Genomic DNA, 23,544 nt, shown 5'->3' on the forward strand with positions numbered 1-23,544 from the left:
CTCCTCTTCCTCTTGTCCCAACACCTGACTCCGAATAATAATTACAGTGTGCTCCATCATGTAGATGACCAGAATTGTCACGCTGAGAATGACATTGCCAGTGCTAAACATCTTCGTCGACATTTGTAAACTGTGTAGCAGGGTGCATAGGTCCTTGATCTGACACCACTCCAGCAGCGTGATCTGCACCACCTCTGGATCAAGTTATCCCAGGCTATATGTCATAACGTATTGCAGCAGGGTTCGGCGGTGCTGCCACAAACGCTGCAACATGTGCAGATTCAAATTCCTGCGTGTGGGCACATCGCATTTCAGGCGTTTAACCACCAGACCTAAAGACTTCGGTAGCGACGAAAGTTGTTGAGCTGCTGTGTGCGCACGATGGAAGTGAGCACATAGCGAGCGTGCCCGCTGCACAAGGCCATGTAGGCCGGGATGGTGTTTTAAAAATTGCTGGAGAATTAGGTTCAACACGTGAGCCATACAAGGCACGTGTGTCACATTGCCCTGATGATGGCCCATAGCCAGGTTTGCATCATTGCCGCACACGGCTGTTAAGTCACCAACGGAGTCCGCTCCGTCAATTTGTACTCCGGTCGCCAGGTGACAACGTGTTCCTTTCATGCATAGTGCTGATGATGGGAGAGGAGTCGATGCCAGCGGCGCAGGTGGACGCAGGTTATGCTCACCCACTGGGCTGCATTACCTTGACAGATGCAGAATCTCTGGCTGAATGTAGCTGGTGGGTATCTCACAGATGAAATACCATCATTCAGCTACAACCAATGGGAAGACACCACACCCTTTTTTATGCCCATCCTGTCTGCAGACCACTGCCAGACATAGCTATGAACCTCTGGTTAATTTTACCCCCAGTTCAGTTTTATGATTTTGTGTGCTTGTTACCTGACTACTTTTCCTGCTTGCTGTTTATGTACCTTGTTGGCCGATCCGCATTTCAACTCTGCTTGTTTTCTGATTAAGTCCAGGCCGTCCCATTCTGTTCCTGTTCCTCAATTAATGTTTTGACCCTGCCTGACTACTATTCTCTGGAACTGCAGCCTTCCACAGGTATTAATCACCTTGGGCCCTGTGTAATTCCTAATCCCTGTATAGGGGTTAAAGGGTTTCAGGGTTCTAGGGGTCCTGCCTGGTGAGTGGCTTCCCTCTAGCCTATCATTTACAGCCCATCTGAGTGTGTGGATCAAGGAAGGCGTTACACCGTGCTCTCTGCAGAAGGCCATGTGGGCCAGGATAGTGCTTTAAAAATTGCTGGACAACCAGGTTCAACACGTGAACCACACAAGGCACGTGTGTCACATTGTCACAGCGAAGGGCCGCACCCATGTTTGCATCATTGTCGCACCCGGCCTTCCCTGGCTGCTGGTTGAGTGGAGACAACCATTGATGAAACTCGGTCTCCAGAGCTAACCGTCCACAACTTCTCAGCGGTGTGACTCACATTTCCCATACATTTCAAAGTAAACCTTTGACCGCCTGATGGCATTGAGCTCTGCTGCCAGCATAGTAAGGAGGTGTGTGGTAGTCCTTGTGCGCAGTTACAAGGAAGGGTGGCCTGACCACACAGGGTTTGCGCCAAGGTGGAGGACCCACACGAGGTTGAAGAGGCAGAAGCAGTGTATTAACTTCTACATACAGAAGAAGGATTGACACAACTCGTGGGGACGGCAAGACTTGTACAGCAGACCCTTCTCCATCTCTCCCCACAGTAACCCATTGCCCAGTCAGCGACATGTAACGCCCCTGTCCATGCTTACTGGGCCAATTATCTGTGGTGAAATGCACCCTGTCACACAGAGTTTCTCAAGGAATCTGTGATGTTTAGTGCGATATGCTGGTGTAGCGCGTGCACGCCTTTGTTGGAGAAGGAGTGGCGCCTGGGCATCGGCTCTTGGGGCACTGCGATGGGCATAAGGTCTCGAAAATCCTCGGTTAAAAAGGTTGGAAAGGCAGCATTTTGGCAGCCAACAGTTTCCAGATGCTGAAAGTCAACCTCTAAGCCATGTCATGCCCTTCTAAAAGCATGTAAAACACAGTAAGGGGACTCCAACCACAGTCTCCCTCGTTTCCACTAACTGGGCCACACACTCCCCACTTGACTGGCATCAGTTGACCCCCCCTTTTGAAAAAGAAAAAGATGCTTTGCATGAAGCACTCTCAAAAACACGCGTGCCTTTCCCGTCCCCTGGCTGACCCAGGGGAAGAAAAGTCCTCTGAGAGCCATGACTTGTTCATCTTGGTTCTTTTAGAAACACAGCGAGGGGACTCCAACCACAGTCTCCCTCATTTCCACTAACTGGGCCACACACACCCCACTTGACTGGCATCAGTTGACCCAATTTTCAAGATGAAAAGATGCTTTGCATGAAGCACTCTCAAAAATACGCGTGCCTTTCCCGTCCCCTGGCTGACCCAGGGGAAGAAAAGTCCTCTGAGAGCCATGACTTGTTCATCTTGGTTCTTTTAGAAACACAGCGAGGGGACTCCAACCACAGTCTCCCTCGTTTCCACTAACTGGGCCACACACACCCCACTTGACTGGCATCAGTTGACCCCCCCTTCTGAAAAAGAAAAAGATGCTTGGCATGAAGCAAAGCATCTTTTTCATCTTGAAAAGGGGGGGGTCAACTGATGCTAGTCAAGTGGGGTGTGTGTGGCCCAATTAGTGACAACGAGGGAGACTGTGGTTGGAGTCCCCTCGCTGTGTTTCTAAAAGAACCAAGATGAACAAGTCATGGCTCTCAGAGGACTTTTCTTCCCCTGGGTCAGCCAGGGGACGGGAAAGGCACGCGTATTTTTGAGAGTGCTTCATGCAAAGCATCTTTTTCTTTTTCAAAAGGGGGGGGTCAACTGATGCCAGTCAAGTGGGGTGTGTGTGGCCCAGTTAGTGGAAACGAGGGAGACTGTGGTTGGAGTCCCCTCGCTGTGTTTCTAAAAGAACCAAGATGAACAAGTCATGGCTCTCAGAGGACTTTTCTTCCCCTGGGTCAGCCAGGGGACGGGAAAGGCACGCGGATTTTTGAGAGTGCTTCATGCCAAGCATCTTTTTCTTTTTCAGAAGGGGGGGTCAACTGATGCCAGTCAAGTGGGGTGTGTGTGGCCCAGTTAGTGGAAACGAGGGAGACTGTGGTTGGAGTCCCCTCGCTGTGTTTCTAAAAGAACCAAGATGAACAAGTCATGGCTCTCAGAGGACTTTTCTTCCCCTGGGTCAGCCAGGGGACGGGAAAGGCACGTGTATTTTTGAGAGTGCTTCATGCAAAGCATCTTTTTCTTTTTCAAAAGGGGGGGTCAACTGATGCCAGTCAAGTGGGGTGTGTGTGGCCCAATTAGTGGCAACGAGGGAGACTGTGGTTGGAGTCCCCTCGCTGTGTTTCTAAAAGAACAAAAAAGAACAAATCATGGCTCTCAGAGGACTTGTCTTCCCCTGGGTCATCCAGGGGAGGCGAAAGGCACGCGTATTTTTGATAGTGCTTCATGCAAAGCATCTTTTTCATCTTGAAAATTGGGTCAACTGATGCCAGTCAAGTGGGGTGTGTGTGGCCCAGTTAGTGGAAACGAGGGAGACTGTGGTTGGAGTCCCCACGCTGTGTTTCTAAAAGAACCAAGATAAACAAGTCATGGCTCTCAGAGGACTTTTCTTCCCCTGGGTCAGCCAGGGGACGGGAAAGGCACGCGTATTTTTGAGAGTGCTTCATGCCAAGCATCTTTTTCTTTTTCAGAAGGGGGGGTCAACTGATGCCAGTCAAGTGGGGTGTGTGTGGCCCAGTTAGTGGAAACGAGGGAGACTGTGGTTGGAGTCCCCTCGCTGTGTTTCTAAAAGAACCAAGATGAACAAGTCATGGCTCTCAGAGGACTTTTCTTCCCCTGGGGACGGGAAAGGCATGCGTATTTTTGAGAGTGCTTCATGCAAAGCATCTTTTCATCTTGAAAATTGGGTCAACTGATGCCAGTCAAGTGGGGTGTGTGTGGCCCAATTAGTGGCAACGAGGGAGACTGTGGTTGGAGTCCCCTCGCTGTGTTTCTAAAAGAACCAAGATGAACAAGTCATGGCTCTCAGAGGACTTTTCTTCCCCTGGGTCAGCCAGGGGACGGGAAAGGCACGCGTATTTTTGAGAGTGATCATGTAAAGCATCTTTTTCTTTTTCAAAAGGGGGGGTCAACTGATGCCAGTCAAGTGGGGTGTGTGTGGCCCAGTTAGTGGAAACGAGGGAGACTGTGGTTGGAGTCCCCTCGCTGTGTTTCTAAAAGAACCAAGATGAACAAGTCATGGCTCTCAGAGGACTTTTCTTCCCCTGGGTCAGCCAGGGGACGGGAAAGGTACGCGTATTTTTGAGAGTGCTTCATGCCAAGCATCTTTTTCTTTTTCAGAAGGGGGGGTCAACTGATGCCAGTCAAGTGAGGTGTGTGTGGCCCAGTTAGTGGAAACGAGGGAGACTGTGGTTGGAGTCCCCTCGCTGTTTTTCTAAAAGAACCAAGATGAACAAGTCATGGCTCTCAGAGGACTTTTCTTCCCCTGGGTCAGCCAGGGGACGGGAAAGGCACGCGTATTTTTGAGAGTGCTTCATGCAAAGCATCTTTTCATCTTGAAAATTGGGTCAACTGATGCCAGTCAAGTGGGGTGTGTGTGGCCCAATTAGTGGCAACGAGGGAGACTGTGGTTGGAGTCCCCTCGCTGTGTTTCTAAAAGAACAAAAAAGAACAAATCATGGCTCTCAGAGGACTTGTCTTCCCCTGGGTCATCCAGGGGAGGCGAAAGGCACGCGTATTTTTGATAGTGCTTCATGCAAAGCATCTTTTTCATCTTGAAAATTGGGTCAACTGATGCCAGTCAAGTGGGGTGTGTGTGGCCCAGTTAGTGGAAACGAGGGAGACTGTGGTTGGAGTCCCCTCGCTGTGTTTCTAAAAGAACCAAGATGAACAAGTCATGGCTCTCAGAGGACTTTTCTTCCCCTGGGTCAGCCAGGGGACGGGAAAGGCACGCGTATTTTTGAGAGTGCTTCATGCAAAGCATCTTTTCATCTTGAAAATTGGGTCAACTGATGCCAGTCAAGTGGGGTGTGTGTGGCCCAATTAGTGGCAACGAGGGAGACTGTGGTTGGAGTCCCCTCGCTGTGTTTCTAAAAGAACCAAGATGAACAAGTCATGGCTCTCAGAGGACTTTTCTTCCCCTGGGTCAGCCAGGGGACGGGAAAGGCACGCGTATTTTTGAGAGTGCTTCATGCAAAGCATCTTTTTCTTTTTCAAAAGGGGGGGTCAACTGATGCCAGTCAAGTGGGGTGTGTGTGGCCCAGTTAGTGGAAACGAGGGAGACTGTGGTTGAAGTCCCCTCGCTGTGTTTCTAAAAGAACCAAGATGAACAAGTCATGGCTCTCAGAGGACTTTTCTTCCCCTGGGTCAGCCAGGGGACGGGAAAGGCACGCATATTTTTGAGAGTACTTCATGCAAAGCATCTTTTTCATCTTGAAAATTGGGTCAACCGATGCCAGTCAAGTGGGGTGTGTGTGGCCCAGTTAGTGGAAACGAGGGAGACTGTGGTTGGAGTCCCCTCGCTGTGTTTCTAAAACAACCAAGATGAACAAGTCATGGCTCTCAGAGGACTTTTCTTCCCCTGGGTCAGCCAGGGGACGGGAAAGGCACGCGTATTTTTGAGAGTGCTTCATGCAAAGCATCTTTTCATCTTGAAAATTGGGTCAACTGATGCCAGTCAAGTGGGGTGTGTGTGGCCCAGTTAGTGGAAACGAGGGAGACTGTGGTTGGAGTCCCCTCGCTGTGTTTCTAAAAGAACCAAGATGAACAAGTCATGGCTCTCAGAGGACTTTTCTTCCCCTGGGTCAGCCAGGGGACGGGAAAGGCACGCGTATTTTTGAGAGTGCTTCATGCCAAGCATCTTTTTCTTTTTCAGAAGGGGGGGTCAACTGATGCCAGTCAAGTGGGGTGTGTGTGGCCCAGTTAGTGGAAACGAGGGAGACTGTGGTTGGAGTCCCCTCGCTGTTTTTCTAAAAGAACCAAGATGAACAAGTCATGGCTCTCAGAGGACTTTTCTTCCCCTGGGTCAGCCAGGGGACGGGAAAGGCACGCGTATTTTTGAGAGTGCTTCATGCAAAGCATCTTTTCATCTTGAAAATTGGGTCAACTGATGCCAGTCAAGTGGGGTGTGTGTGGCCCAATTAGTGGCAACGAGGGAGACTGTGGTTGGAGTCCCCTCGCTGTGTTTCTAAAAGAACAAAAAAGAACAAATCATGGCTCTCAGAGGACTTGTCTTCCCCTGGGTCATCCAGGGAAGGCGAAAAGCACGCGTATTTTTGATAGTGCTTCATGCAAAGCATCTTTTTCATCTTGAAAATTGGGTCAACTGATGCCAGTCAAGTGGGGTGTGTGTGGCCCAGTTAGTGGAAACGAGGGAGACTGTGGTTGGAGTCCCCTCGCTGTGTTTCTAAAAGAACCAAGATGAACAAGTCATGGCTCTCAGAGGACTTTTCTTCCCCTGGGTCAGCCAGGGGACGGGAAAGGCACGCGTATTTTTGAGAGTGCTTCATGCAAAGCATCTTTTCATCTTGAAAATTGGGTCAACTGATGCCAGTCAAGTGGGATGTGTGTGGCCCAATTAGTGGCAACGAGGGAGACTGTGGTTGGAGTCCCCTCGCTGTGTTTCTAAAAGAACCAAGATGAACAAGTCATGGCTCTCAGAGGACTTTTCTTCCCCTGGGTCAGCCAGGGGACGGGAAAGGCACGCGTATTTTTGAGAGTGCTTCATGCAAAGCATCTTTTTCTTTTTCAAAAGGGGGGGTCAACTGATGCCAGTCAAGTGGGGTGTGTGTGGCCCAGTTAGTGGAAACGAGGGAGACTGTGGTTGAAGTCCCCTCGCTGTGTTTCTAAAAGAACCAAGATGAACAAGTCATGGCTCTCAGAGGACTTTTCTTCCCCTGGGTCAGCCAGGGGACGGGAAAGGCACGCATATTTTTGAGAGTACTTCATGCAAAGCATCTTTTTCATCTTGAAAATTGGGTCAACCGATGCCAGTCAAGTGGGGTGTGTGTGGCCCAGTTAGTGGAAACGAGGGAGACTGTGGTTGGAGTCCCCTCGCTGTGTTTCTAAAAGAAACAAGATGAACAAGTCATGGCTCTCAGAGGACTTTTCTTCCCCTGGGTCAGCCAGGGGACGGGAAAGGCACGCGTATTTTTGAGAGTGCTTCATGCAAAGCATCTTTTTCTTTTTCAAAAGGGGGGGTCAACTGATGCCAGTCAAGTGGGGTGTGTGTGGCCCAGTTAGTGGAAACGAGGGAGACTGTGGTTGGAGTCCCCTCGCTGTGTTTCTAAAAGAACCAAGATGAACAAGTCATGGCTCTCAGAGGACTTTTCTTCCCCTGGGTCAGCCAGGGGACGGGAAAGGCACGCGTATTTTTGAGAGTGCTTCATGCCAAGCATCTTTTTCTTTTTCAGAAGGGGGGGTCAACTGATGCCAGTCAAGTGGGGTGTGTGTGGCCCAGTTAGTGGAAACGAGGGAGACTGTGGTTGGAGTCCCCTCGCTGTGTTTCTAAAAGAACCAAGATGAACAAGTCATGGCTCTCAGAGGACTTTTCTTCCCCTGGGTCAGCCAGGGGACGGGAAAGGCACGCGTATTTTTGAGAGTGCTTCATGCAAAGCATCTTTTCATCTTGAAAATTGGGTCAACTGATGCCAGTCAAGTGGGGTGTGTGTGGCCCAATTAGTGGCAACAAGGGAGACTGTGGTTGGAGTCCCCTCGCTGTGTTTCTAAAAGAACCAAGATGAACAAGTCATGGCTCTCAGAGGACTTTTCTTCCCCTGGGTCAGCCAGGGGACGGGAAAGGCACGCGTATTTTTGAGAGTGCTTCATGCAAAGCATCTTTTCATCTTGAAAATTATGTCAACTGATGCCAGTCAAGTGGGGTGTGTGTGGCCCAATTAGTGGCAACGAGGGATACTGTGGTTGGAGTCCCCTCGCTGTGTTTCTAAAACAACCAAGATGAACAAGTCATGGCTCTCAGAGGACTTTTCTTCCCCTGGGTCAGCCAGGGGACGGGAAAGGCACGCGTATTTTTGAGAGTGCTTCATGCAAAGCATCTTTTTCTTTTTCAAAAGGGGGGGTCAACTGATGCCAGTCAAGTGGGGTGTGTGTGGCCCAGTTAGTGGAAATGAGGGAGACTGTGGTTGGAGTCCCCTCGCTGTGTTTCTAAAAGAACCAAGATGAACAAGTCATGGCTCTCAGAGGACTTTTCTTCCCCTGGGTCAGCCAGGGGACGGGAAAGGCACGCGTATTTTTGAGAGTGCTTCATGCAAAGCATCTTTTTCTTTTTCAAAAGGGGGGGTCAACTGATGCCAGTCAAGTGGGGAGTGTGTGGCACAGTTAGTGGAAATGAGGGAGACTGTGGTTGGAGTCCCCTTACTGTGTTTTACATGCTTTTAGAAGGGCATGACATGGCTTAGAGGTTGACTTTCAGCATCTGGAAACTGTTGGCTACCAAAATGCTGCCTTTCCAACCTTTTTAACCGAGGATTTTCGAGACCTTATGCCCATCGCAGTGCCCCAAGAGCCGATGCCCAGGCGCCACTCCTTCTCCAACAAAGGCGTGCACGCGCTACACCAGCATATCGCACTAAACATCACTGATTCCTTGAGATACTCTGTGTGACAGGGTGCATTTCACCACAGATAATTGGCCCAGTAAGCATGGACAGGGGCGTTACATGTCGCTGACTGGGCAATGGGTTACTGTGGGGAGAGATGGAGAAGGGTCTGCTGTACAAGTCTTGCCGTCCCCACGAGTTGTGTCAATCCTTCTTCTGTATGTAGAAGTTAATACACTGCTTCTGCCTCTTCAACCTCGTGTGGGTCCTCCACCTTGGCGCAAACCCTGTGTGGTCAGGCCACCCTTCCTTGTAACTGCGCACAAGGACTACCACACACCTCCTTACTATGCTGGCAGCAGAGCTCAATGCCATCAGGCGGTCAAAGGTTTACTTTGAAATGTATGGGAAATGTGAGTCACACCGCTGAGAAGTTGTGGACGGTTAGCTCTGGAGACCGAGTTTCATCAATGGTTGTCTCCACTCAACCAGCAGCCAGGGAAGGCCGGGTGCGACAATGATGCAAACATGGGTGCGGCCCTTCGCTGTGACAATGTGACACACGTGCCTTGTGTGGTTCACGTGTTGAACCTGGTTGTCCAGCAATTTTTAAAGCACTATCCTGGCCCACATGGCCTTCTGCAGAGAGCACGGTGTAACGCCTTCCTTGATCCACACACTCAGATGGGCTGTAAATGATAGGCTAGAGGGAAGCCACTCACCAAGCAGGACCCCTAGAACCCTGAAACCCTTTAACCCCTATACAGGGATTAGGAATTACACAGGGCCCAAGGTGATTAATACCTGTGGAAGGCTGCAGTTCCAGAGAATAGTAGTCAGGCAGGGTCAAAACATTAATTGAGGAACAGGAACAGAATGGGATGGCCAGGACTTAATCAGAAAACAAGCAGAGGTGAAATGCGGATCGGCCAACAAGGTACATAAACAGTAGTGATGAGCGAGTACTAAAAAGCTCGGGTGCTCGAAGCTCGGGCCGAGCCTCCCAAGATACTCGTGTACTCGGCCCGAGCACCGAGCCCAATGTTATCCTATGGGAGACCCGAGTATTTTTGTGAAATGACCCCCCGGCAGCATGTAGAAACCCTAAAAATGTCACAAAAGTCTCAGAAGAGTGCTCAAATGACATGGCATCAGCATGGGGAAGACCCCTTGAAGCATTTATCACTCAAAAGTCACAGCTGTGAACAATTTTGTCCGAGTTTTACGCCATTTTTACGGACTCACCAGAAAACCTTCCAAAATGACACCAAAATGAATTTTCATGGCGGAAATGTTAAGGGCACATACCCAATAGTGAGATAGAGCTGGTGTATGTTACTTTTTGAGATTAATACATGAAAGATTTTACATGAAAACCTTGTGTGGCACTCCGATGTCCAAAACGCACGTTTTGTGCTTTTTACTAGCGATGTCGGTCATTTTTTTTTTTTTATTCTATCTCCCTCAGTCCGTCGGTCTGTCTCTCTCTGTCTTGTCTGTCCCCCTCTCACAGTCTGTCGGTTAGTTCCCCCCCCTCTCTCTTACTTACCGTTCCCCGATCACTGCCGCGGCGCTGCACAGCTGTTCAAACTCCGGTGGCTTTTCCTCTTTTGAAAAAGCCGGCCGCTCATTAATCAATCTGCTATTCCCTGCTTTCCTGCTTTTCGGCGCCTATGATTGGTTGCAGTGAGACACGCTCCCACACTGAGTGACAGCTGTCTCACTGCACCCAATCACAGCAGCCGGTGTGTGTATACTGTGCAGTGAAATAAATAATTAAATAATTAAAAAAAACGGCGTGCGGTCCCCCCAATTTTAATACCAGCCAGATAAAGCCATACGGCTGAAGGCTGGTATTCTCAGGATGGGGAGCTCCACGTTATGGGGAGCCCCCCACCCTAACAATATCAGTCAGCAGCCGCCCAGAATTGCCGCATACATTATATGCGACAGTTCTGGGGCTGTACCCGGCTCTTCCCGATTTACCCTAGTGCGTTGGCAAATCGGGGTAATAAGGAGTTAATGGCAGCCCATAGCTGCCACTAAATCCTAGATTAATCATGTCAGGTGTCTCCCCGAGATTCCTTCCATGATTAATCTGTAAATTACAGTTAAAAAACACACACACCCGAAAAATCCTTTATTAGAAATAAAAAACACTAACAAAGTCCCTCATTACCAATTTATTAACCCCGACAAACCCTCCATGTCCGGCGTACTCCACAGTCCTCCAGCGTCGCATCCAGCTCTGCTGCATGGAAGTGACAGGAGCTGCAGAAAACACCGCCGCTCCGGTCACCTCCACGCAGCTAATGAGATGAGTATAGCGATCAGCTGAGCTGTCACAGAGGTTACCTGGATCCAGCGGTGGATGCAGCGGTGGCCGCGGGTAACCTCAGTGACAGCTCAGCTGATCGCGCTACTCACCGCCGCTCCAGTCAGCTCCATGCACCAACTGAGGTGAGTATAGCGATCAGCTGCTGTCACTGAGGTTAATCGCGGCCACCGCTGGATCCAGCGGTGGCCGGGAGTTACCTGACTGACAGCAGCTGATCGCGCTATTCCCTTCATTAGCTGCGTGGAGGTGACCGGAGCGGCGGTGTATTCTGCAGCTCCTGTCACTTCCATGCAGCAGAGCTGGACGCGACGCCGGAGTCCGTGGAGTACGCCGGACATGGAGGGTTTGTCGGGGTTAATAAATTGGTAATGAGGGACTTTGTTAGTGTTTTTTATTTCTAATAAAGGATTTTTCGGGTGTGTGTGTTTTTTAACTGTAATTTACAGATTAATCATGGAAGGAATCTCGGGGAGACGCCTGACATGATTAATCTAGGATTTAGTGGCAGCTATGGGCTGCCATTAACTCCTTATTACCCCGATTTGCCAACGCACTAGGGTAAATCGGGAAGAGCCGGGTACAGCCCCAGAACTGTCGCATATAATGTATGCGGCAATTCTGGGCAGCTGCTGACTGATATTGTTAGGGTGGGGGGCTCCCCATAACGTGGAGCTCCCCATCCTGAGAATACCAGGCTTCAGCTGTATGGCTTTATCTGGCTGGTATTAAAATTGGGGGGACCGCACGCCGTTTTTTTTAATTATTTATTTATTTATTTTACTGCACAGTATAGACCCGCCCACCAGCTGCTGTAATTGGGTGCAGTGTGACACCTGTCACTCAGCGTGGGGGCGTGTCTCACTGCAACCAATCATAGGCGCCTGTGGGCGTGGAAAGCAGGGAATATGAGATGGCTGTGTACAGAGCACAGCGCGCCGGCCGGTATAAAGGCTCGGTCACGCTGTGCAGGCCGGCCAATCACTGCAATTCCACAACTAACAGGGCTGTGGCATTGCAGTGGTCTGCCAGCCAATCCCTGCATGAGGGCTGGCTCTCAAAAGAGCGCCAACATGCAGGGATGAAGACCACGAGTAAAGCACGAGTATTGCAAAATTACTCGGTCCCCGCCGAGTAGCCCGAGTACAGTGATACTCGTGCGAGTACCGAGTAGTAACAAGCATACTCGCTCATCACTAATAAACAGCAAGCAGGAAAAGAAGTCAGGTAACAAGCACACAAAATCATAAAACTGAACTGGGGGTAAAATTAACCAGAGGTTCATAGCTATGTCTGGCAGTGGTCTGCAGACAGGATGGGCATAAAAAAGGGTGTGGTGTCTTCCCATTGGTTGCAGCTGAATGATGGTATTTCATCTGTGAGATAACCACCAGCTACATTCAGCCAGAGATTCTGCATCTGTCAAGGTAATGCAGCCCAGTGGGTGAGCATAACCTGCGTCCACCTGTGCCGCTGGCATCGACTCCTCTCCCATCATCAGCACTATGCATGAAAGGAACACGTTGTCACCTGGCGACCGGAGTACAAATTGACGGAGCGGACTCCGTTGGTGACTTAACAGCCGTGTGCGGCAATGATGCAAACCTGGCTGCCGGCCATCGTCAGGGCAATGTGACACACGTGCCTTGTATGGCTCACGTGTTGAACCTAATTCTCCAGCAATTTTTAAAACACCATCACGGCCTACATGGCCTTGTGCAGCGGGCACGCTCGCTATGTGCTCACTTCCATCGTGCGCACACAGCAGCTCAACAACTTTCGTCGCTACCGAAGTCTTTAGGTCTGGTGGTTAAACGCCTGAAATGCGATGTGCCCACACGCAGGAATTTGAATCTGCACATGTTGCAGCGTTTGTGGCAGCACCGCCGAACCCTGCTGCAATACGTTATGACATATAGCCTGGGATAACTTGATCCAGAGGTGGTGCAGATCACCCTGCTGGAGTGGTGTCAGATCAAGGACCTATGCACCCTGCTACACAGTTTACAAATGTCGACGAAGATGTTTAGCACTGGCAATGTCATTCTCAGAGTGACAATTCTGGTCATCTACATGATGGAGCACACTGTAATTATTATTCGGAGTCAGGTGTTGGGACAAGAGGAAGGGGAGGAAGTACAGGAGGAGTCATATGCGGAAGGGATAACAAGATCTACGAGGTCCAGATGGTCAGCGGCACCTATGCGGCAGTCATGGTGAGGGAGAGGGATTAACAAGGGCGCATAGTATCAGCAAAAAGTGTTGAGGAAAGTGCAGGAGCCCATGAAGAAATGGAGGACGAACTGGCGATGGGCATGGAAGACTCAGCAGATGAGTGAGAGCTTGCTCACATTTCGGTTGTGCGAGGTTGTGGGGAGAGGGCAGAGGAAGGAGGCACGATTCTCACCTCTCTGCCACCAACACACCAAGGACTTGGTCCTCCTGGATGCACAAGACACATGAGCGCCTTCTTGCTGCACTACCTACATGACCCTCGGATTGTACGAATTCAAAGTAATCCTGAATACTGGGTTGCCACACTGTTAGATCCCCGGTACAAGACAAAATTTGGCGAAATAATTCCTGCCATAGAAATGGACGCACGTATACAGGAGTATCTGCAGAATGTGGTACGCAATCTTAGATCTGCTTTTCCACTAAACACCAGTGCTGCACAGAGTGAATCTGAACGCTTTGTCATGGATAGGAGGAAATGGTCTTTTACTTGTCCACATCTGAGGGACCGAGGGCTGGCTGCTGTGCTGAGATGGCGTTGAGTACAGTGTCCCTGCAGAGTTGCACTTTTGGTCATATACCAAAATGAGTTGAAAAAGGACAGATGCTGGTGGAAAGGGGAACAGGTGTGTTGGAAAGGGGAAAAAAGTTTTGGTCCGTGGATTTGGTGGTTAAGCAACAGTAACATTTGCTGAAGAAACACCATCTGTTACAGTGGGACTGGCAGATTTGGATAAGGTGGTATATACTATGTTACCGCTATATAACGAAAATTAATAAGAAAAGAAAGAGAAAGGTATATATGCCCATCAGCAGTCAGTGTCCACCGTGCTCCCAGTTGGAAAAGGAGAGGTTGGCAACTGGAAGGTTTGGTGGAGGATACAGAGCTGTGTGGCTATGAAACTAATAGTAGCCTGAACCGAGTTAGACGCCATTCGGATCTGGAGACTGGGAGCCCTGTTAGCGTCACAGGGTCCACATGCCCACCCAGCCAAGGAACTCCCTGTTAACAACACAGGGGCCATTGAGTACGCTGACCGTGTGCGTAGGGGCCACACCTGTGGACAGCAGGCGCATCAGCAGCAGCAGGCCTGTTAATGCCACTGGGCTGCACAAGCAGGACTGGTAGGACAGGAGCTGGTCTTAACCGTTCTGCGTTACCAACTGTGGTGGTGGCCTGCATCGACACCCTATCCCTGCCTACCTCTGGCCTAAAACCGCAATGGGTTCAACACATGGAGGTGTGCTCTTTCGGAGCATAATAGAAGAATGCGCAACTCCTTGTTGGCTCCAGCCCCTTTTATAACCTGGGTCCTCCCCAAACCAGGGTGAACAATGAACCTCCTGGAGACAAAAGTAGAGTGACACGTCATGAGTGGCATAACTAGCGTCCTATTTGGAACCGCAACTTCAATGATGACCTCATGGCTGCCATGACCCAAACACCTCACCAGTCATCGTCTGACCATCAATAATGCGGTGACAAGTCATAGGGGTGGGCCTCTGCAAGCCATTTGGGAGGACACCTGAATCTGATGCCCTGTGGTCTATATGGGACCCCCACATCAGGGGCAGGGCCAAAGAGTTCATTACCGGACCTAGTCTCTGATGCAGTTAGTGCCTGAGCATGCTCAGTAGCATGAAATACAGTCTCTGAAAAAAGACTATCAGCTTTAGCATGGTGTCTAGGCACAAAACAGGACTTAGACCCGGCACGGAATGCAAGTACCTGTGCAAAGAGGCTTTTGACACTTAGTGTGGGAGCATGCGCTGTATCCCAAAATGAAGACTTAGCGTCAGGAATGGCACAGTCAGGCTGAGCATACTCACTAGGCGAAACACTGTAGCTAGGCTGCAGCTGGGGTAAATCGGCACACACATGCGCACTACCTGCCTCTCCACACTTAGACGTGGAGGAGAAATTGCTCTTCGGGTGAGAACTTGGAGATGCTGTCTATGAACAGAAGGAAAAGCTAAAGGAAGCCTCACTTTCTATCCCTCCGAATTATCAAATGCAGCAATGAATTCCCTGAGTTTGCTATAAAATTAGCGTAGCAAAATGTGCATGAGGGTGTCATGTAGAGGTGCTAGAAATAGCTTGGCACCAGTGGGGCACTAATGGAATACAACAGCCAGTTCTATGATGCCACTAAATGGCAGTATTTTTTACTATCATTATAGCTTATTAAAAACAGAGCAGGAGGGTGTCATGCAGAGGTGCTGCACATAGATTTGCACTAGTGTGACTAGACAAAAGTCCAATAGCCACGTTTAGGATGCCACTAGGTACAATGACTGTTTGCTAGTATAATGGCTTAGTTAAAAAGAGTTGGAGTGTGCAATGCAGGCAGACGTGCTGCAAATATCTTTCCACTAGTGTGACTACACAAAAGTACAATAGCCACGTTTAGGATGCCACTAGGTACACTGACTGTTTGCTAGTATAATGGCTTAGTTAAAAAGAGTTGGAGTGTGCAATGCAGGCAGACGTGCTGCAAATATATTTCCACTAGTGTGACTACATAAAAGTACAATAGTCACGTTTAGGATGCCACTAGGTACACTGACTGTTTGCTAGTATAATGGCTTAGTTAAAAAGAGTTGGAGTGTGCAATGCAGACAGACGTGCTGCAAATATCTTTCCACTAGTGTGACTACACAAAAGTACAATAGCCACGTTTAGGATGCCACTAGGTACACTGACTGTTTGCTAGTATAATGGCTTAGTTAAAAAGAGTTGGAGTGTGCAATGCAGACAGACGTGCTGCAAATATCTTTCCACTAGTGTGACTACATAAAAGTACAATAGCCACGTTTAGGATGCCACTAGGTACACTGACTGTTTGCTAGTATAATGGCTTAGTTAAAAAGAGTTGGAGTGTGCAATGCAGGCAGACGTGCTGCAAATATCTTTCTACTAGTGTGACTACATAAAAGTACAATAGCCACGTTTAGGATGCCACTAGGTACACTGACTGTTTGCTAGTATAATGGCTTAGTTAAAAAGAGTTGGAGTGTGCAATGCAGACAGACGTGCTGCAAATATCTTTCCACTAGTGTGACTACATAAAAGTACAATAGCCACGTTTAGGATGCCACTAGGTACACTGACTGTTTGCTAGTATAATGGCTTAGTTAAAAAGAGTTGGAGTGTGCAATGCAGGCAGACGTGCTGCAAATATCTTTCCACTAGTGTGACTACACAAAAGTACAATAGCCACGTTTAGGATGCCACTAGGTACACTGACTGTTTGCTAGTATAATGGCTTAGTTAAAAAGAGTTGGAGTGTGCAATGCAGGCAGACGTGCTGCAAATATCTTTCCACTAGTGTGACTACATAAAAGTACAATAGTCATGTTTAGGATGCCACTAGGTATACTGACTGTTTGCTAGTATAATGGCTTAGTTAAAAAGAGTTGGAGTGTGCAATGCAGGCAGACGTGCTGCAAATATCTTTCCACTAGTGGGACTATAGCAAAGTCCAATAGCCACGTTTAGGATGCCACTAGGTACACTGACTGTTTGCTAGTATAATGGCTTAGTTAAAAAGAGTTGGAGTGTGCAGAGGACAGGAGGGTACAGTGCCAGGATTGTGGGGCTCTGGGTAGAGGAATGGAAGCCTGCCTTTCTATTCCCTCCTAATGGGGAAATGCAGCGACAAAATCCCTGACCTTGGCTACACAGACGCTGTCTCTGTTTTCAGGACCTGTCACCTATGGCTCTGACCCTGCCGGTACGAGCCCTTAAAAGGACTGATAGAAAGTGCTCTCCCTAAGCTGTCTAGCGCTGTGTATGGAGCGCATACAGCAGTATCGGCGATAGGACAAAGGATGGAGCTGCACCAGTGATGTCTGACATCAAGGACGCAGAAGAGATAATGGCGTCCGGACGGGCAGATACTCGTTTTTATAATGCAGGGACATGTGACATGGACATCCTATCACACATGCCGTTGCTTCTCTGGCTAAAAGTCCACTTAGCTGTGTGTGTGTCTGGGATTGGCTGACATGCTGGCCCGCCCCACAAGACGCGCGCGCTTAGGGAAGGAAGACAAGGAATAAAAAAAAAAATGGCGATCCATTATACAAACAGCAGTGATCTGAAGGCGCTGTTCCCGCACACTATACACTGAAATGTCATAATAGTGTGAGTCTCAGAGTGACTTACACTATTACAGCGGAAAGCCAGCTAGGAATTGGCTGTTTTTTTGCTGCTAGAACCGTTCTCGAACGTTTCTAGAACTATCGAGCTTTTGCAAAAAGCTCGAGTTCTAGTTCGATCTAGAACAGGCCCCAAAATCACTCGAGCCTAGAACTGGAGAACCTCGAACCGCGAACCGTGCTCAACTCTAGTGACAACCATCGCATTGGCCACTCGGCTTGGCCCCGCCCCACCCCAACAAACGTTGGCCACTCGTCCCCGCCCCCGCACACGTTGGCCGCTTGGCCCCGCCCCCCACATGTTGGGCACCTATACACCTCCCCCCGCACACATTGAAAACCTATACACCTCCCCCCAGGACTACTCAACCTATTAGACAACTCCCCCCAGGACTACTCCACCTATTAGACACCTCATCCCCAGGACTACTCCACCTATTAGACACCTCCCCCCAGGACTACTCCACCTATTAGACACCTCCCCCCCAGGACTACTCCTCCTATTAGACTCCTCTCCCCCCAAGACTACTCTTCCTATTATACTCCTCTCCCCCCAGAACTACTCCTCCTATTAGACTCCTCTCCCCCCAGGATTACTCCACTTATTAGACTCTTCTCCCCCCAGGACTACTCATGCTATTAGAATCCTCTCCCCCCAGGACTACTCCTCCTATTATACTCCCCTCCCCCCAAGACTACTCCTCCTATTATACTCCTCTCCCCCCAGGACTACTCCTCCAATTATACTTCTCATTCCCCAGGACTACTCCTTCTATTATACTCCTCTCCCCCAGGACTACTCCTCTTATTATCCTCCTCTCCCCCCAGGACTCCTCCTCCTATTATACTCCTCTCCCCCCAGGACTTCTCCTATTATACTCCTCTCCCCCCAGGACTACTCCTCCTATTATACTCCTCTCCCCCCAGGACTACTCCTCCTATTATACTCCTCTCCCCCAGGACTACTCCTCCTATTATCCTCCTCTCCCCCCAGGACTTCTCCTCCTATTATACTCCTCTCCCCCCAGGACTACTCCTATTTCACTCCTCTCCCCCTAGGACTACTCCTCCTATTATACTCCACTCCCCCAGGACTACTCCTCCTATTATACTCCTCACCCCCCAGGATTACTCTTCCTATTATATACCTCTCCCCCAGGACTACTCCTCCTGTTATACTCCTCTCCCCCATGACTACTCCTCCTATTAACTCCTCTCCCCCCAGGACTACTCCTCCTATTATACTCCTCTCCCCCAGGACTACTCCTCCTATTATACTCCTCTCCCCCCAGGAATACTCCTCCTATTATACTCCTCACCTCCAGGACTACTCCTCCTATTATCCTCCTCTCCCCGAGGACTACTCCTCCTATTATACTCCTCTCTCCCAGGACTCCTCCTCCTATTATACTCCTCTCCCCCCAGGAATACTCCTCCTATTATACTCCTCACCTCCAGGACTACTCCTCCTATGCTCCTCTCTCCCCAGGACTACTCCTCCTATTATACTCCTCTGCCCCAGGACTACTCCTCCTATTATACTCCTCTTCCCCCAGGAATACTCCTCCTATTATACTCCTCACCTCCAGGACTACTCCTCCTATTATGCTTCTCTCTCCCCAGGACTACTCCTCCTATTATACTCCTCTCCCCCAGGACTACTCCTCCTATTATACTCCTCTCCCCCCAGGAATACTCCTCCTATTATACTCCTCACCTCCAGGACTACTCCTTCTATTATGCTCCTCTCCCCCCAGGACTACTCCTCCTATTATACTCCTCTCCCCCTCACCCCAGGACTACTCCTCCTATTAACCTCCTCTCCCCCCAGGACTACTCCTCCTATTATACTCCTCTCCCCCTCACCCCAGGACTACTCCTCCTATTAACCTCCTCACCCCCCAGGACTACTCCTCCTATTATACTCCTCTCCCCCTCACCCCAGGACTACTCCTCCTATTAACCTCCTCACCCCCCAGGACTACTCCTCCTATTATACTCCTCTCCCCCCAGGACTACTGCTCCTATTATACTCCTCTCCCCCCAGGACTACTCCTCCTAGTAACCTCCTCTCCCCCAGGACTACTCCTCCTATTATACTCCTCTCCCCCCAGGACTACTCCTCCTATTATACTCCTCTCTCCCCAGCACTACTTGTCCTATTATACTCCTCTCTCTCTCCGCAGGACTACTCCTCCTATTATACTCCTCTCCCCCCAGGACTCCTCCTCCTATTATACTCCTCTCCCCTCGGGACTCCTCCTCCTATTATACTCCTTACCCCCAGGACTACTCCTCCTATTATACTCCTCACCCCCCAGGACTACTCCTCCTATTAAACTCCTCTCCCCCCAGGACTACTACTCCTATTATACTCCTCTCTTCCCAGGACTACTACTCCTATTATACCTCTCTTCCCCCGGGACTACTGCTCCTATTATCCTCCTCTCCCCTCAGGACTACTCCTCCTATTATACTCCTCTCCCCCCAGGACTACTCCTCTTTATATCCTCCTCTCCCCCAGGACTACTCCCTCTATTATACTCCTCTCCCCCCACCCCAGGACTACTCCTCCTATTATACTCCTCTCCCCCCAGTACTACTCCTCCTATTATATCCTGTCCCCTCAGGACTTCTCCTCCTATTATACTCCTCTCCCCCAGGACTACTCCTCCTATTATACTCCTCACCTCCAGGACTACTCCTCCTATTACACTCCTCTCCCCCCACCCCAGGACTACTCCTCCTATTATACTCCTCTCCCCTTAGGACTACTCCTCCTATTATATTCCTCTCCCCCCAGGACTACTAGTCCTATTATACTCCTTTGCCTCCAGGACTACTCCTCTTATTATACTCCTCTTTCCCCAGGACTACTCCTCCTATAATATTCCTCACCTCCAGGACTACTCCTCCTATTATACTATTCACCTCTAGGACTACTTCTCCTATTATGCTCCTCTTTCCCCAGGACTACTCCTCCAATTATACTACTCTCCCCTCAGGAATACTCCTCCTATTATTCTCCATTCTCCCCAGGACTACTTCTCCTATTATACTCCTCTCTCCCCAGAACTACTCCTCCTATTATATTCCTCCTATTATAGTCCTCCTATTATACTCCTCTCTGAGGGGTGCGCAGCATGGGGCATGGAGCACGATGGGGGGTGCGCAGCATGGGGGGATGAAGCACGATGGGGGGTGCGCGGCATGGGGGGATGAAGCACGATGGGGGGTGCGCAGCATGGAGGGATGAAGCACAATAGGGGTGTGCAGCATGGGGGGATGAAGCACGATAGGGGTGTGCAGCATGGGGGATGGAGCATGATGGGGATGCGCAGCATGGGGGATGGAGCACGATGGGGGTGCGCAGCATGGGGAATGGAGCACGATGCGGGTGCGTAGGATGGGGGATGGAGCACGATGGGGGGTGTGCAGCATGGGGGATGGAGCACGATGGGGGTGCACACCTCCCCCCAAAACACACACACCGCCACACACGCACCACACAACACACCACACACACACTGGGAACCAGAAACACCGACCTACACAGACACCCCCACACACATACAACGCCGCACACACAACACCCGACACACAAACACCGCGGCACACACAAATATATGCACACACCGCGCAACACACACACACTGCACAAAACATACCTCCCCCAAAACACACACACGCACCCCACACACACATCCCCACACAAACCGCGCAACACACACAGCACCACACACACAACACCGCTCTGATACACCCCCACACCCAGACAACACCCAGAACATTTACAGCGCCCTACACAAACACTTGGCAACTACACACAACAACATCTATATATATAACAAAAATCATACAATAACTACACAATAAATTCTAGAATACCCGATGCGTTAGAATCGGGCCACCTTCTAGTATATATATATATCCAGATCTGTTCTTCTGTGTTGGGCTACTCACAAAGTCAGCATCGCGAGATTTGATCCTCATAGCTGTTTGCTATACCTGGTGCTATATATATATATATGCAGGGTGGTCCAAAAGTAGGTGGACAATATGTGTAATAGGGATATGAGGGATATGAAGGGGGAGATTTATCAAACATGGTGTAAAGGGAAACTGACTCAGTTGCCCTTAGCAACCAGATTCCACTTTTCATTCTTGACAGACTCTTTGGAAAATGAAAGGTAGAATCTGATTGGTTGCTAAGGGCAATTGAGTCAGTTTCACAGATCCAGTTTTCACAGATAAATCTCCCCCAAATCTGTTTTTTTTTCAGATAATTCAGATAACCCATAATGGCAAATAATTTAAATCCAGATCAAAGAAAATGGATTTTAAAAGAGTACTGGAAATCTCAAAATTCTGAAACCATTAGAGCAAATTAGGTTGAAACATTTGATACTCAAGCCCCAAAGAGACAAACCATTTACCGCATTCGTGACAAATTTGATGCTACTGGCTCAATCCATAATGCTCCAAAAACTGGTCAACCCAAAACAGCCTGTACATAAACAACTTGTTGCTGAAAACATTTGTTCAGAGTCCAAAATAGTCTACCAGAAAAGTCTCTTTAGAATTGGGAATTTCACGAGCTTGTATCATGCGAATCCTGAAATCTATTGAGTGGAAAGCTTATCGTCCACGTCTAATTCATGGTTTATTAGACGATGATCCAGACAGGCGGCTGCAATTTTGTGAGATTATGCTTAATGAAATTGAAGAAAATCCAGTAATTTTAGATAACATTATGTGGAGTAATGAAGCTTCTTTCAAATTATCTGGCCATATTAAGAGACAATTATATTTACTGGTATAATGAGAACATGCATTTAACATTAGAGCAACAACTAAATGAGCCTGGTGTGAGTGTTTGGGGTGGTATTTCAAGTTTTGGTGTTTTAGGACCAATATTTTTTGATGGAACAGTCACAGGAGATAAGTATTTCAAAATTCTAATAAATCAAGTTGTTCCCCAGTTACAGCAACAGCCTAATTCAAATGACCTTTATTTCCAACAAGATGGGGCCCCTCCACATTATTCAAGAGTAGTCCACGAGTATCTTGCGGAAACATTTCCTAATAAATGGATTGGCCAAAGAGGCCAACTTGATTGACTGGTACGTTCACCAGACTTGACCCCAATGGATTTTTTCTTTTGGGGAGTTCTCAAGGACAAAGTTTATAGTTGAAAAGCAAAAAGTATCTGTGATTTGAAAAATTACATAAGAGATGCATTTCAAGAAATGAATAATACCCAAAGAGACATGTGCAACAATGTTTGTCGAAGCGTAAGAGGCAGACTTCAAAGCTGTGCAAATTGTAATGGAAAACAGTTTGAGCACCTGCGTTGATAACATTTAAGGGCTTTTGTATTATTGTTCAGAATAAAATTTAATTGTCAATGTTATTCTTGTGTTAGTAAACATAATTTTAAATACAAATCAAAATAAATGTTATTATTTTCTGTCTACCTACTTTTGGACCACCCTGTATACATCCATCTATCTATTTATCTATGAATTATCTATCTATCTATCTATATCTGTCCGTCCATCCATCCACACACTGCACATACATACCAGCCTGTCTTTTTTTCAGCTTTAGATTTCTGCAATTAGGAGACCTTTTGGTGACAACCTAGTCACAAAGGTCCTGAAGCAGTGATATAAATGCTGGAACCTCTAAGAAAATGGAGGACCTCTGAAATTGCCCACTTTGCTTTGCCATCCCCCTAATGCCAGTACTGCATACCAGCCTGTCTCCTATTCAGTTCTTTTATACTTCTGCAGTTAAGAGACCTTTGGTCACATGACTGTGAAGTTATCAAAGGTCCTTAAACAATCTTAACCTTGGAATACAACTGCTGAGGTCCCTAAGAGAGTGGAGCCTTGAGAAATTGCTAAATTTGACTCCCCCTAATGTTGGACCTGACTGTAACTAGGGCTTAATTTTGGAGTAAGGCTTACATTTCAAGCATATTCCAAAAAAGTCTGTAAAATCATGATAGGGCTTATTTTTAGAGTAGATCTTATTTTGGAAGAAACATGGTATTTATATTTCTATAGGCCCTTAATTTTATATAGTGAATCACAAAAAAATCTGAATAGATTGTATATGACAAAACATTTCGACATGATCTTATTGCTGGATACAGAGTTACATGGATGGATGGGGACTCCTCATGTTGTAATGCAGGGGTTG

Source organism: Anomaloglossus baeobatrachus, chromosome 3 (genome assembly GCF_048569485.1).
Source record: "Anomaloglossus baeobatrachus isolate aAnoBae1 chromosome 3, aAnoBae1.hap1, whole genome shotgun sequence".
In the NCBI taxonomy this organism is placed as follows: Eukaryota; Metazoa; Chordata; class Amphibia; order Anura; family Aromobatidae; genus Anomaloglossus; species Anomaloglossus baeobatrachus.